Source organism: Lepidochelys kempii, chromosome 2, assembly GCF_965140265.1.
Source record: "Lepidochelys kempii isolate rLepKem1 chromosome 2, rLepKem1.hap2, whole genome shotgun sequence".
NCBI lineage: Eukaryota > Metazoa > Chordata > Testudines > Cheloniidae > Lepidochelys > Lepidochelys kempii.
In genome coordinates, this window is record NC_133257.1 from 240,817,666 (window position 1) to 240,829,752 (window position 12,087).

Sequence of the window (12,087 nt, forward strand, 5' to 3'; positions counted from 1 at the left end):
GAGTTATGAACATTTCAGAGTTACAAACAGCCTCAATTCTCAAGGTGTTCATAACTCTGAGTTTCTACTGTATTCTGATTATAATCATCTCACTAACTCAACTGTGGAGCAGTTTCTTCAATATTTGCCTCTTTCTACCATTGAAATCAGTTTAACAAGACATAGTGGGTAGTGGCAGCCTCCAAAATGAAGGAAGAAAGAATATGGAGGTAATTTAAATTTTTTAGAAAGATATACAGATTGTTTTAAAATGGCAAAGGAGTGCATTCAATTCAAGAACTTAATTGAATTGGCTCGTTAGCACTGACCCACCACTTGATAAGGCAACTCCCATCTTTTCATATGCTGTGTATTTATACCACCCTAGTGTATGTTCCACTCCATCATGCAGATGATGAAGTGGGTTTTAGCCCATGAAAGCTTATGCCCAAACACATTTGTTAGTCTCTAAGGTGCCACAAGTACTCCTCGTTGTTTTTGCTGATACAGACTAACACGGCAACCACTTCTGAACCTGTTTCCAACAAGTGTTAATCAGTATCCCTCCTGAAGCTGGTGCAACAGTCTTCAGGTTCTAGTTACAGTATGGTTGTGTGAAAATTATATGTAGATGCAGCTTTAGACTTCATTTTCTACATGTTATACTTTTGCTTCATCAAAAATATGTATTCAGGGAATATAAATATTTTATCTACAACAAATATCCTGTCTTGAAAGGATACCATGGTCTCCAGAAGGCACATGTAACTCCTGATAGGTGTCTCTCTCATATACTGACAGGCACAGATCTGCATCTTCAGCTTTTTAATCCCTCCTGGAGATGGCAGTGCTTTTCTGTTATTTGTGGTTATCACTGCTCCAGATGGATGAACATTTGGGAAAGGATCAAGAAACTCTTGTTATGATTCATTATGAGCTCCAGATCTTCAAATGGGCAAAAAGATTTATTTAATACCTCATTGGCCTCCTGGAGGAACTGGACTCATATGAGCAAGTCACCCAGATAAGTGATTATGCAGTTGACATTACTGCCATCATCCTGAAGAAGGTCCAGGACATGCCCAATAGTAATACAGTATGATTTACTGAAGCATAGCTGTCTGACTGAGAACCTGAAGAAACTCAGTTGATCTGGAGCTACGGTGATGCATAGTTGCACTCCCTTGAAGTCAATGGGTGCCAAGAATTCCTCTTCATTGGACATTGCCAGGATGAATCACAAATTCTATATGAAACCATTAATTGGTTATGAATTTGTTAAACCATTTCAAATCTAGAATAACCACAAATAGTTGGACTTCTTGTGGGCTACAAAATATCTCGAGTAGATCACTTTGCCCATCAGGTCTAGGGAGAAAGGTGTGATGGACCCCATCTTGAGAAGATGGGAGAAAGTTTCAGCTACTTCAGCTCTCGTCTAGTCTGATGAAAGTAGAAGATATCTATTAAGTAGTGTTCCTGAACTACTCAAAGGATCTATGCATCCAGTCTGATGCTGGAGCAGACATGCAGGAAATCCTTCCTCCTAGGATCTGCAATTCTGAGACAAGAGAAAAATACTTAGGCCCTATTATGTCCTCCTTTACCCAAAGTTAGGATAAGATGAGGAAGGAGAGGAAATGGAGTCTTGCTCAAGTGGCTTGATAGAGTAAGGAGAGAGGTTTCTTTTTCTGAAAACTGTTGAGAGTAAAATCAAGGAGTCTTGGAATAGACCCTTAAGAGCCAAGAGTCAGAGCTGTGAGGACATGTCCTCTCTCCAAGGAAGAAACCAGAAAACTGGGTGAGGTAGCACTGAGGGAGTCAGGATGTTGGCTCTTACCTGAATGGAGTCTTGGGTCATGTTGTTTGCCACTAGAAGACACCTGGAGAGGTTCCTATAGGCCAAATTTTGGGAGATGGTGGAGAGTTCCCAGTCAGACTGAATTTGTTAAACTGAGCTGAGAGATTTTTGTCCAGTGTAGACTCAAGAAAGTCTCTGAAGAGAACTGAGAAGGTGGCTATAGGTTCAGAAGATCAGGGCCCTCACTTAGGTGGTTTTATGGGAATGGGTATTGAATAAGAAGGGCATTCCCACAAAGACGAAGCAATAAGGCTGGACAGGCCTCATTAAAGTAAACTCTGGGCCCGCATTGAATGGAAAGAGGGCAAAAGAGGAAACAAAGATCTCTTTCCTGCATCTGTACTTGAAATTCATCCTCCTCACAGTAAAGCCAGCAAGTGGACAGAGGCAGTTATTAGTTCTACTGGGCTGGGAAGAATGGTGCATTCATCTAGTTCCCACCTGGTAACACTCACACTGCTGGCTACAGCAAGTCAACATGGGCATGGTAACAATATGCAGACTGGCCACACTATGGACTGGTGCAGTATGCTGAAGCAGGCAGAACTTTCTTCTTTTGCCTGGCTTTTTCTGCTTCTGCTCTGTGATGAATCATAGCCTGGCTGAGGTAAGCTGGACACCTCTGCTGTCCTCCTGGCAGGAAACAACTGGGGACTTGAGCCAGGAGGAGGAGGATTAGATGCCAAAATCCTCCAGCAGCACTCCTTGCCTGTCTGACAAAAGAAGGAACAGCCAATGTCTACAAGGGCAGAAGCCACATCTCAGAAAATTCGTAAGGTATAATATAGATAATACAGTAGAAAGTTGATTTGTTGACTTATTTTTGTTAAATGCAGTTACTGGTGGTAAGTAGGATGAAATTTGCCCATTTTTTGGTGTAATTTAAGATTTTATTTAAATTAAAAAAAAGTTAATTTTCTAACTTTTCTGAAGATGACCAGATGGTGTACAGTCATCTTCTGTCAACAGCTATAAACAAGAGAGATATAAACTGCCTGTATTCATCTCAACAGAGTGCTAACTCTAAAATCTGCCACTATTTGCATTAGTTCTACTTCTCAAAATGGCTATATATTGGGGTTCTGGAAGGCGGTAATATCCTCACCCTTCCAAAAACCTTTTTGTATTTTGAGACTTGTCAGCAAGTATGAGAAATTTTTTGGCTACGGACTTACTGATTATTTGTCAAGGGTTGTGATTTGTTATATGCACAATTATAAAAAATATTCTTGAATGAAATTACATTTAGTAAATTTCTACTGCAGAGGCTACACATGATGCAAATGAGTCACTTGTAAAGTCATCTCAAAATGTCCATTGTATATTACTAAAATGATGGTACAACTGTATTATTTACAGTTGGGGTGGCCAACCTGTGGCTTCGGAGCCACATGCGGCTCTTCAGAAGTTAATATGTGGCTCCTTGTGTAGGCACCGACTCTGGGGCTAGAGCTACAGACGTCAACTTTCCAATGTGCCGGGGGGTGCTCACTGCTCAACCCCAGGCTCTGCCATAGGCCCTGCCCCCTCACCACCCCTTCCCACCCTCTCCCTTGAGCCTGCCGGGCCCTCAGTCCTCCCCTCTCCTCTCCTCCCCAGATCTTCCTGCACACCACGAAACAGCTGATCAAGAGGTGCGGGGAGAGAAGGGGAGGGGCTGATTGGCAGGGCTGCCGGTAGGTGGGAGGCGCTGGGAGCGGATGGTGGGAGCTACTGGGGGGCTGCTGACTGTTAGGGTCTTATTCTTTCACCCGCTTACTTCCCTGGTCCTTCTCGCATGAACAGAGAGCAACAATACCCAAAGTCCAAAGGTGCAAACAATTCAATGTATATTGGGGTGAACTTCCAGCAAGCATGATTCCAGTTTCCTTCCTTAGAGTCCCCTTCCCAGCTCTGACACCACAGAGCCTTACCTGTGTCCCTATTCCCATTCCCCCCCCTTAGTAAAACATGATTCCAATTTCCCCACCCCCATTCCCTGTTCCCATCCCCCCCCCAACTTCCTGATTGACTGCAGACTACATAGTAAAACTTGAGTTCTGCTTAGCTATACTTTAACCAGTCATTTTACTGAAATTTAACTAACCAATCCTAACATATTGTAACATGATTATTTAACCAATTATATCCCACCACATTAATTAGTTTACACCCGCAAAATTAATTATACAGCAGACAGAAACAGACAGAGACCATGCAAACAAACAATAGCAAAGTGGGAACTATAATGACAAAACAAAACAGAAGTGAGGATTTCACAACTACATCTATAAGTATCTATTGATAACTGAGTTCTTTCCGAACAGAAAACTATCAAACTAAACTTCCTTTTACATCCTCTAGGCCAGTGCTACTCAAGGTAGTGGTCAGCGGACCAGCATCAGCTGCCGATCTGCGCACACATTGGAAAAAAAATTGTTGGTCCCTGATATCAGATAGCTTGAGAAGCACTGCCCTAGGCTCTTCCCTTTCTTTGGAGGTGATAGGAATTATCAGGACAGGATTGTATTCCTAACAGCCCAATAGCACTTTATTTCAATGTGACTAGTTTGGAATGTAAGGATGTGACCATACACTTCCTAGCTTATGGCTGTCTCTGCTGTTTAGCCAAAGATCTTAGCCTAAGGACAGGGCCTCAGACGGTCACTGTAAGAGAAGGCCCGTAAACAGGCAGACTGGGATTTTATTCTTTCTTTTATACCTCTATAACTATCTAAGTGATAAAAATACACCTAAATTCTTAAAGTATAGGCCTTTGCAGACAGGCCTGAATATCTATATCCTAACACTGAGGTATTACTAAAAAGAAAAGGGGTACTTGTAACATCTTAGAGACTAACAAATTTATTTGAGCATAAGCTTTTGTGAGCTACAGCTCACTTCACGAAAGCTTATGCTCAAATAAATTTGTTAGTTTCTAAGGTGCCACAAGTACTCCTTTTCTTTTTGCGAATACAGACTAACACGGCTGCTACTCTGAAACCTGAGGTATTACTGTGGCTCTTTGGCAATGTACATTGATAAATTCTGGCTCCTTCTCAGGCTCGGGTTGGCCGTCCCTGATTTACAGGATGATTCATAATCACTTTTCAGTGATGCAAAAACAATAAATAACTCTGCTTCTGCTGATCTCTGACAGCAAAAAGTCCATCCACAGATGGGGTCTAAAAGATGCAAAGTACCAACAATCTTTACTAGCTCAGAAGGCCTAGAACAGATTTGTGCAGCATCAAAAACAGAGTATTGTATCTAGGGAGGCTAAAAGATGCACTGATGCAATATTCCCATTTCCAGCCTGTGCCACTGGGGCGTTTTTGGAGCCTTGACTGCTGCATAAAGCTGACTTTTCCTGGCAGAAGCTCCAGGGGAGGGAAGCTGTTTGACCCTTGCTCACTATCTCCTGGGATGCAGATGTCCCTACTGAGCAAAGGTTCAGACTGCACTTTCCTGAGCCAACTAGTCAGGTGAAGCAATCCCTCATATACATTGCTCTGTTTAAACTGTCCATGTGTAAATTATATCACAGAGTTTTCTCCCAAATTAAATATCTAAATATCTTCAGATTATTAGAAAAGACCTTTGGTAACTAAATATGTTTTAAATATGCATTTAGACCTTTAGATAAAAGTTTAGAGGACCAGTAAAATTCTGTTTAGAGGGACAGAGAGAATCCATTCTAGAAGATATATTCAGTAAAGTATTTCTGATGCAACAATTTTATAATTTGTAAATGTTACAAGCATAAAATGTATTCTTTAAAATTGTATATATAAAGTATGTGCATAAATCAAGTTATACACAGTCAATTACACAACAATACTCCATATAAATAGGCAAATGGATTCCTTTTTTTTTTTTTTTTTTTTAAATCTTTATTGTTCTCCACACTTAAATGTATTGGTTAACCTGTTGAGTTTTCTAGGCTGTGTTCTGATTATTTCAAACCCAAACAATGAACTAGTGGTTTTTAACATTTGATTTTGCTTTAAGTATACATATCTAAGGCTTGACTGTATCTTCCCACACAGCTTTTAATTTTCTTATAAGCGCAATATAGAGGTTTGCAGATAACAATGCATATCTTTTGTCCCCTATAAAGGTTTGGCTATTTGCAGTCTTTTCTATATTATAAGAAAAATTTAAATGTAATGTTTTTGTCTACTCATGCTCTAATGACAAAATAGAAATTAAACAAAGCAAAGAAAACCCTAAATGCATCTGCTTCAGAATTTGGAAGAAAACTATTGGAACATTAAATATGGAACATTAAACAAAGGGCCCAATCCCTTACTCATGAACAATCAAACTCCCAAAGACCTCAATAGAAGATTTGTATGTGCAAGGAATAGAGGAATAGGGCCCTTAATATTTAACTATCAACTATGAAAATAATGTTTAACTTCAGGACTGGCAGACAGTGGATTACTAGCACTGTACATTTATACCAAAACCTTCCCCAAAGTATGTATATGTAAAATGATTTCAAAAATTTTCATTTGAAGCCACTACAAGATCATTTTAGGGGTGGGGCTAAAATCTTACTGAAGAAAACTGATCTAGATACAGGATTAAAAAAACCCTCCCTTTTCTCATTACACAAAAACGCGAGAGGCTGTGACGAAATGTTTGTTCCGATCCATAGTTCGCCCAATATTTAAACAACACCGTTTAATGATGCCCTCCGACTAAACTGCTCCTACTTTGATAAAAGAAAATGAAAAGATACAATAGATCAAATCTTGCCCCACCTTCTTCCCCACCCCCCTTTCTCTTAGTGAAACGGACATACATTGTTTAAGAGCACCACAGCGCCACCAACACAGATCAATGCAAAACAAAAAAGATCTCCCACCGTGTGAAAAAAAATGCGCCTAGAAAAATGCCAAAAATTACAAAATGTCTCCCAAATGCACCTTCTCGGAGACAAACAAGACATCTCCGTGAAGTGTGGCTAAATAGGAGCCTTTATATAAATATGGCTTTAAGCTGAGTGCTGTAAGAGAGCTCATTTTCAAATAAAAAGGTCACTATTTAGAAACAGACATAACAGGGTTTATATTAAGTTATATCAATCTCCACCTTCATACACCAAGGGCAGTTTTTCCCCCCTGTAGTTTGAATCAAAGTAATCCATCCAGAGCTATCAGAAACGGCATAATAAACTATTTTAGCTACAGTCACAATAAATATATTGTTAATAAAGCCCTATATAAATTAGCCAATCCATTATATTTATAAATTGTGTGTAGATAGATATAGCAATGCATACATTTATTACTCCGTACAAACAAGTCCGTCTTAAAAATATTTTGAGTTCTCATACACCTCGCAATAATTGAAGTGCCGTTTGTGCTTCAAATATATTAAACCTTAAAGACAGAAACAAAATTGACTATTTTTTAATAATCGAAATGAACTAGACAGCGTTGGGTGGAATACGCACGAGATCAAAGGTTAAGAAAAACACAAAGATACATTTTATTCAGTAACATAACGAAAATCCTTTATGGTCGTTATTAATCGCAAAAATGTAGCAATAAATATTTTAATTTTTTTTACAAACTTACCTTTAGAAGCGGCAGAGATGATAGTCCTTACAAAATGACTGTAACAATATAGGCTGTATACTTGTTCCTCTACAAACAGCCATCTCCATGCAGCAAAGCGATATCCAAACATCTTTAGAATATTTTGTAAATAGAAAGTGGTACTTTCTTCCATGATCGCTGGTTGAATTAAGAGGTTTTCCTGAGGCTCTGTGGGCGTTTGGAAAAATCGGAGAAATATCCAAAAAAGATTAAAAGCAGCAGGAGCCAGAAGACTCTGGGGTTAACAACTTTGTAATGGCAAACAGGCTTGTTCTGATTGGTTAGGAGGGCAGTGTCCCTACAGTCTGCACTATCCCCCGCTCTCCCCCTTCTGCAGCCTGGAAAAAAAAATGCAGTGTGCCATTTTACACTTGAATTTTAAACACACAGCCAACAAAATCACCAAAGTCTATGCTTGATATTTAGTGACAATGCAAAACAAGACGTTCTTTCAAGAGTCTACATTGCTATTTCAGTAAAAACCTCTTTAAAAAGCCCACAAATAATTCAGTCCTCTTCAGCCAGAGGCTTTGCCATTTTTCCTCCTACTTCCCTTAAGCAAGTTTTTACCAAGAAACACATTAATCAACGTTTCCAAGACATCTCATGCAATTTTAAAATAAATATATCAACATTATTATAGTTTTAAAATATTACAGAATCTAAGAAAGCTAGTCATGCCTGAAACAAAATCCATGACTCCTTGATATTGGAAGGCTTACATCCCAGAGAATACTCAGTTTTTTACAAATCTAAATACCTACCTTATAAAAGAACTAAAATAATATTAATTTCAACAGATACATCCATTGTGGCAGGAATAGTTTTTCTATAAATACTGTTTAAAAACCCCTCCTTATACTGACTGACAGAATTTTACCATGCTGCCCACAAACAAAATGGCTGTGGCACTGAGTTTTTTGGGTCCTCCCACTGTGCCTCCCTTTGGCCTCAAGGAAGTGGTAGAAATCCAAAATAAAATCAATACTAAAAGTACAATGCACAGTCTAAACTCCGTATGACACCATTAGGCATTTTGGATGGTGAGGAATATTTACAAATGTCCTAATTTCTCAAGGATTTTTATTGTTTTAAAAGGGAATCAATCGCTGGACATTTCCGTGACTGTGTAATTTGAACTTCCTGCTTTACATATTTATAAGGTCTTTCACCTATTTTGGCAGGCTTTCAAATTAAGTGGGTTGGGAAATTTGATGCTCTGTCTCTTTAGCTGTGAGCTGAGTCAGGTACTCAGTGGCTGTAACTGTGTTGTTGAAATTAAGGCAAATTCTAACACTTTAATATTCAGTACAAAAAAATCTAACTTATTGCGATGTTATACTGAGAATTTAAATACACCAAAGGCAAGACATTCAAATGTATGGTTCCCACAGTAACTGTAATGTAGGCCCCTTGCACATAAAAAAGCATTTTGTATTCTTGCATGTTATTTTTACTTATGGCCCAATGTAATGTGGGTGAATTATGGTTTTTGTGGAATAATCCTGATTTTTTTTACTTAATAATGACTTGTGTATTTTTGAAGCTTATAGCTTTTTAAAAATTAATTTATAACAAAAATTTAAAGGGAAATGATTGTACATTCAAATCAAATTTGCTCATAAATAATTTAAAATGTTTAACTCATAGCTGAACCATGATGCTACTTGGCACTTGGCACTCTCCTGTTGCAGACAGTTCCATGCATAGGGATCCATAGGGCCTGACTCAACTCCCATGAAGTCTTTCCATTACCATTAATGGGAGTTGATTGGGTCCTCAAAGACCAAAATGTGATCAAGATGTCAGTTTAAAGACTTCCCTGAAAAACAGCAACATTTGACATGGGAGACCAGAGGATAGGTTGCCAGACTTGCTGAGCATAATTCAATGTCATATGAAAAGCTATAGATATAGATTCCTTTCCCCTTCCCTCTAAATCCCTCTTAGAGGCACTGGAAATGACTCAGTGGGGAGGGTGGATTTTTTTCCTGACTCACCCCCCACTCCCATTCCTAGGTCACAAATTTCAAAAATTGCCTTGTTTTGGAGGATAAATAAAATGGATTGTGATCAATTTGTGTTATGAAAAAAGTCATGACACTTTTTGAAGGAATAAAGGTGGTGTAGTTGAGAGCTAGTCTGGATGACTATGTTCTGCCTATCTTTTATTATTATTATTATTTTATTTATTTAGTGAATTCAGTGTTCATGAAACTGTTCATGTTCACACACATGAAAGTGTGATTAGTACTAATTATTGTGGTGTTTTTTTATTATACAAAAACCTGTTTACTAGACTCTGAACCAGGGGTGGGCAACTACGGCCCTGGGGCCATATCCGGCCCTTCAGACGTTTTAATCTGGCCCTCGAGTTCCTGCCAGTGAGCAGGGCTTGTCCTGCTCTGTGCGGCTCCCAGAAGCAGCAGTGTGTCCCCACTCCAGCTCCTATGCATAGGGGCAGCCAGGGGGCTCCATATGTTGCCCCTGCCCCAAGCACCAGCTCTGCAGCTCCTGTTAGCCAGGAACCACAGCCAATGGGAGCTGCAGAGATGGTGCCTGTGGACAGGGCAGCGTGCAGAGCCTCTTGGCCGCACCTCGGCATAGGAGCCAGAGGGGGGACATGCCGCTGCTTGAGGTAAGCGCCATCCGGAGCCTGCACCCCTGACTCCGCCCTGTGCCCCAACCCCCTGCCCTAGTCCTAATCCCCCTCATGCCCTCTGAGCCCCTTGGTCCCAGCCCAGAGCACCCTTCTGCACCCCAACCCCTCATCCCCAGCCCCACCCTAGAGCCCGCACCCCAACCCCCTGCCCGAGTCCGGAGCCCCCTCCCAAACCTTGACCTCCTTATTTCTGGCCCCACTCCAGAGCTCTCACCCTCTCCCCCACCCCAGTTCCCAATTTTGTGAACATTCATGGCCTGCCATACAATTTCTTTACCCAGATGTAGCCCTCAGGCCAAAAAGTTTGCCCACCCCTGCTCTGGACTGAAACCAGCAGCTCACTGTGCACAGGTACCAAACAGACCTCAGCTGATCACAACTTTTGGTCACTATCAAATTTCATCATGTCCAAACTGGCAATCTAGAATTAAAAGGTTCCCTTCTCTTATTAGTTCTCTGAGCCATGCAAACCTCATCCCTTGCAGTCTCCATTATTCCCTGTCCTAAACCATCATTTAACATTAATAAGATTTGTTAAACAGCTTCTGTGTTCTAACCCATCTCTGGTAGCTGCCTTGCAGTAGTGTATGCTACAGATTTGTAAAGTTCTTTGTGGTTCTTGGGATGAAAGGTATTACATAAACATAAGATTATTATTATAAAGAAAATGTGAGGAGCTTGTTAAATATGTTGGCTATCCAGGATATATTTTAAATTAGCAGTTTTTAAAAAATTTAGTAAATATGAAGTGTAAAATGCTAAACTGTTTTCAACTGAGATGATTGAAATATACAGTGCAAATTTGTCTGTTATTTGTATGACTTTAGTAGAGAAAGATGCATTAAGTATATCCTTGTGCTTTGCAAATTGCCGCAACTCATCCCCAAATCAATTTTCTTATTGCTAGGAGTGATTCCAAAGTGTGCTACGTTGCTATATCCCTCCTGTACTGGTTTGCTTTGTGAGTTGTGTCCAGTGAAAGTTCAGTGTTAATATGGAACTTTGAGAGTTGACACGGGGAGTTTCTACTCAAAAGACAGAGAGCATAGAATACCTTCCACTGAAACAAGAAAACAAACCTGCTATAGATTCAGAATTAGATTAAAGTGTACACAGAAAAGTGTCTGTGTACAAACAGAATCTTTTTACTCAATCTCTCTGCTCCCTTTATATGTTCTGAGTTCCGTCTGCCTGCATCACATACATACAAACAAAAGTTTTTGCTACCTTTTACTCCTGTTAGCACTATATAGACAACTCAATCTCTAGGAGAGCTAGTCAAATTGTATTTTGGTTTGTACATTTTAAATAGAATTAATGACTAGGCTCCAGCTGCAGAATCTTTATTACTGGTGGTGGTGCGTGAGCCAGAAAGAACACAACTGATTTTGCACTGCTGATAATTAGAAAGCTCATTTATTTTACTTGTAAACTGAGTAGATTGGAGCTGAAATAAATCAAAAGACAATATACAAGGAGGCTCACAAGGCCAGTTTCAGTAACTTTTCAGAGTATAGCTGTACTTTATCATTTTATTGCAACAGGAGAAGCAAAACTATAACATAGAGCTACGTGTTATTATTATGAAGTTGTCTTCTGAGTTTGCCTACCTTGGCAGTAGCTGAAGTATGGCAAACTTATGTAAATTGCAAGAATTTGCACAATGGATATTCTAAAGCATCTATGTAGAGAACTCTCACAAATCTTGAGAGACAGGCCAGTCCTTGCCTACAGACAGCCCCCCAACCTGAAGCAAATACTCACCAACAGCCACATACCACACAACAGAACCACTAACACAGGAACCTATCCTTGCAACAAAGCCTGTTGCCAACTGTGCCCACATATCTATTCAGGGGACACCATCAAAGGGCCTAATAACATCAGCCACACTATCAGAGGCTCGTTCACCTGCACATCCACCAATGTGATATATGCCATCATGTGCCAGCAATGCCCCTCTGCCATGTACATTGGTCAAACTGGACAGTCTCTAC

The 12,087-nt window shown here is 39.9% G+C and overlaps 1 protein-coding gene across 2 annotated transcripts in view; it reads right to left on the reverse strand.

Moving 5' to 3' along the window:
* EPC1 (enhancer of polycomb homolog 1) overlaps positions 1-8,335 on the reverse strand; it is a 101,509-nt gene extending 93,174 nt beyond the window's left edge. Inside the window, exons 1-2 of one of the 2 annotated variants that reach the window (XM_073334417.1) lie at positions 8,193-8,335; positions 7,408-7,596 (exon numbers count right to left, since the gene is read on the reverse strand). The gene's annotated coding sequence lies outside the window, so the exon portion shown is untranslated. Of the gene's footprint in view, positions 1-7,407; positions 8,141-8,192 lie in introns of those variants that run through there. The other variant, XM_073334416.1, reaches the window with a different exon arrangement.
* Between the last annotated feature and the right edge of the window lie 3,752 nt (positions 8,336-12,087).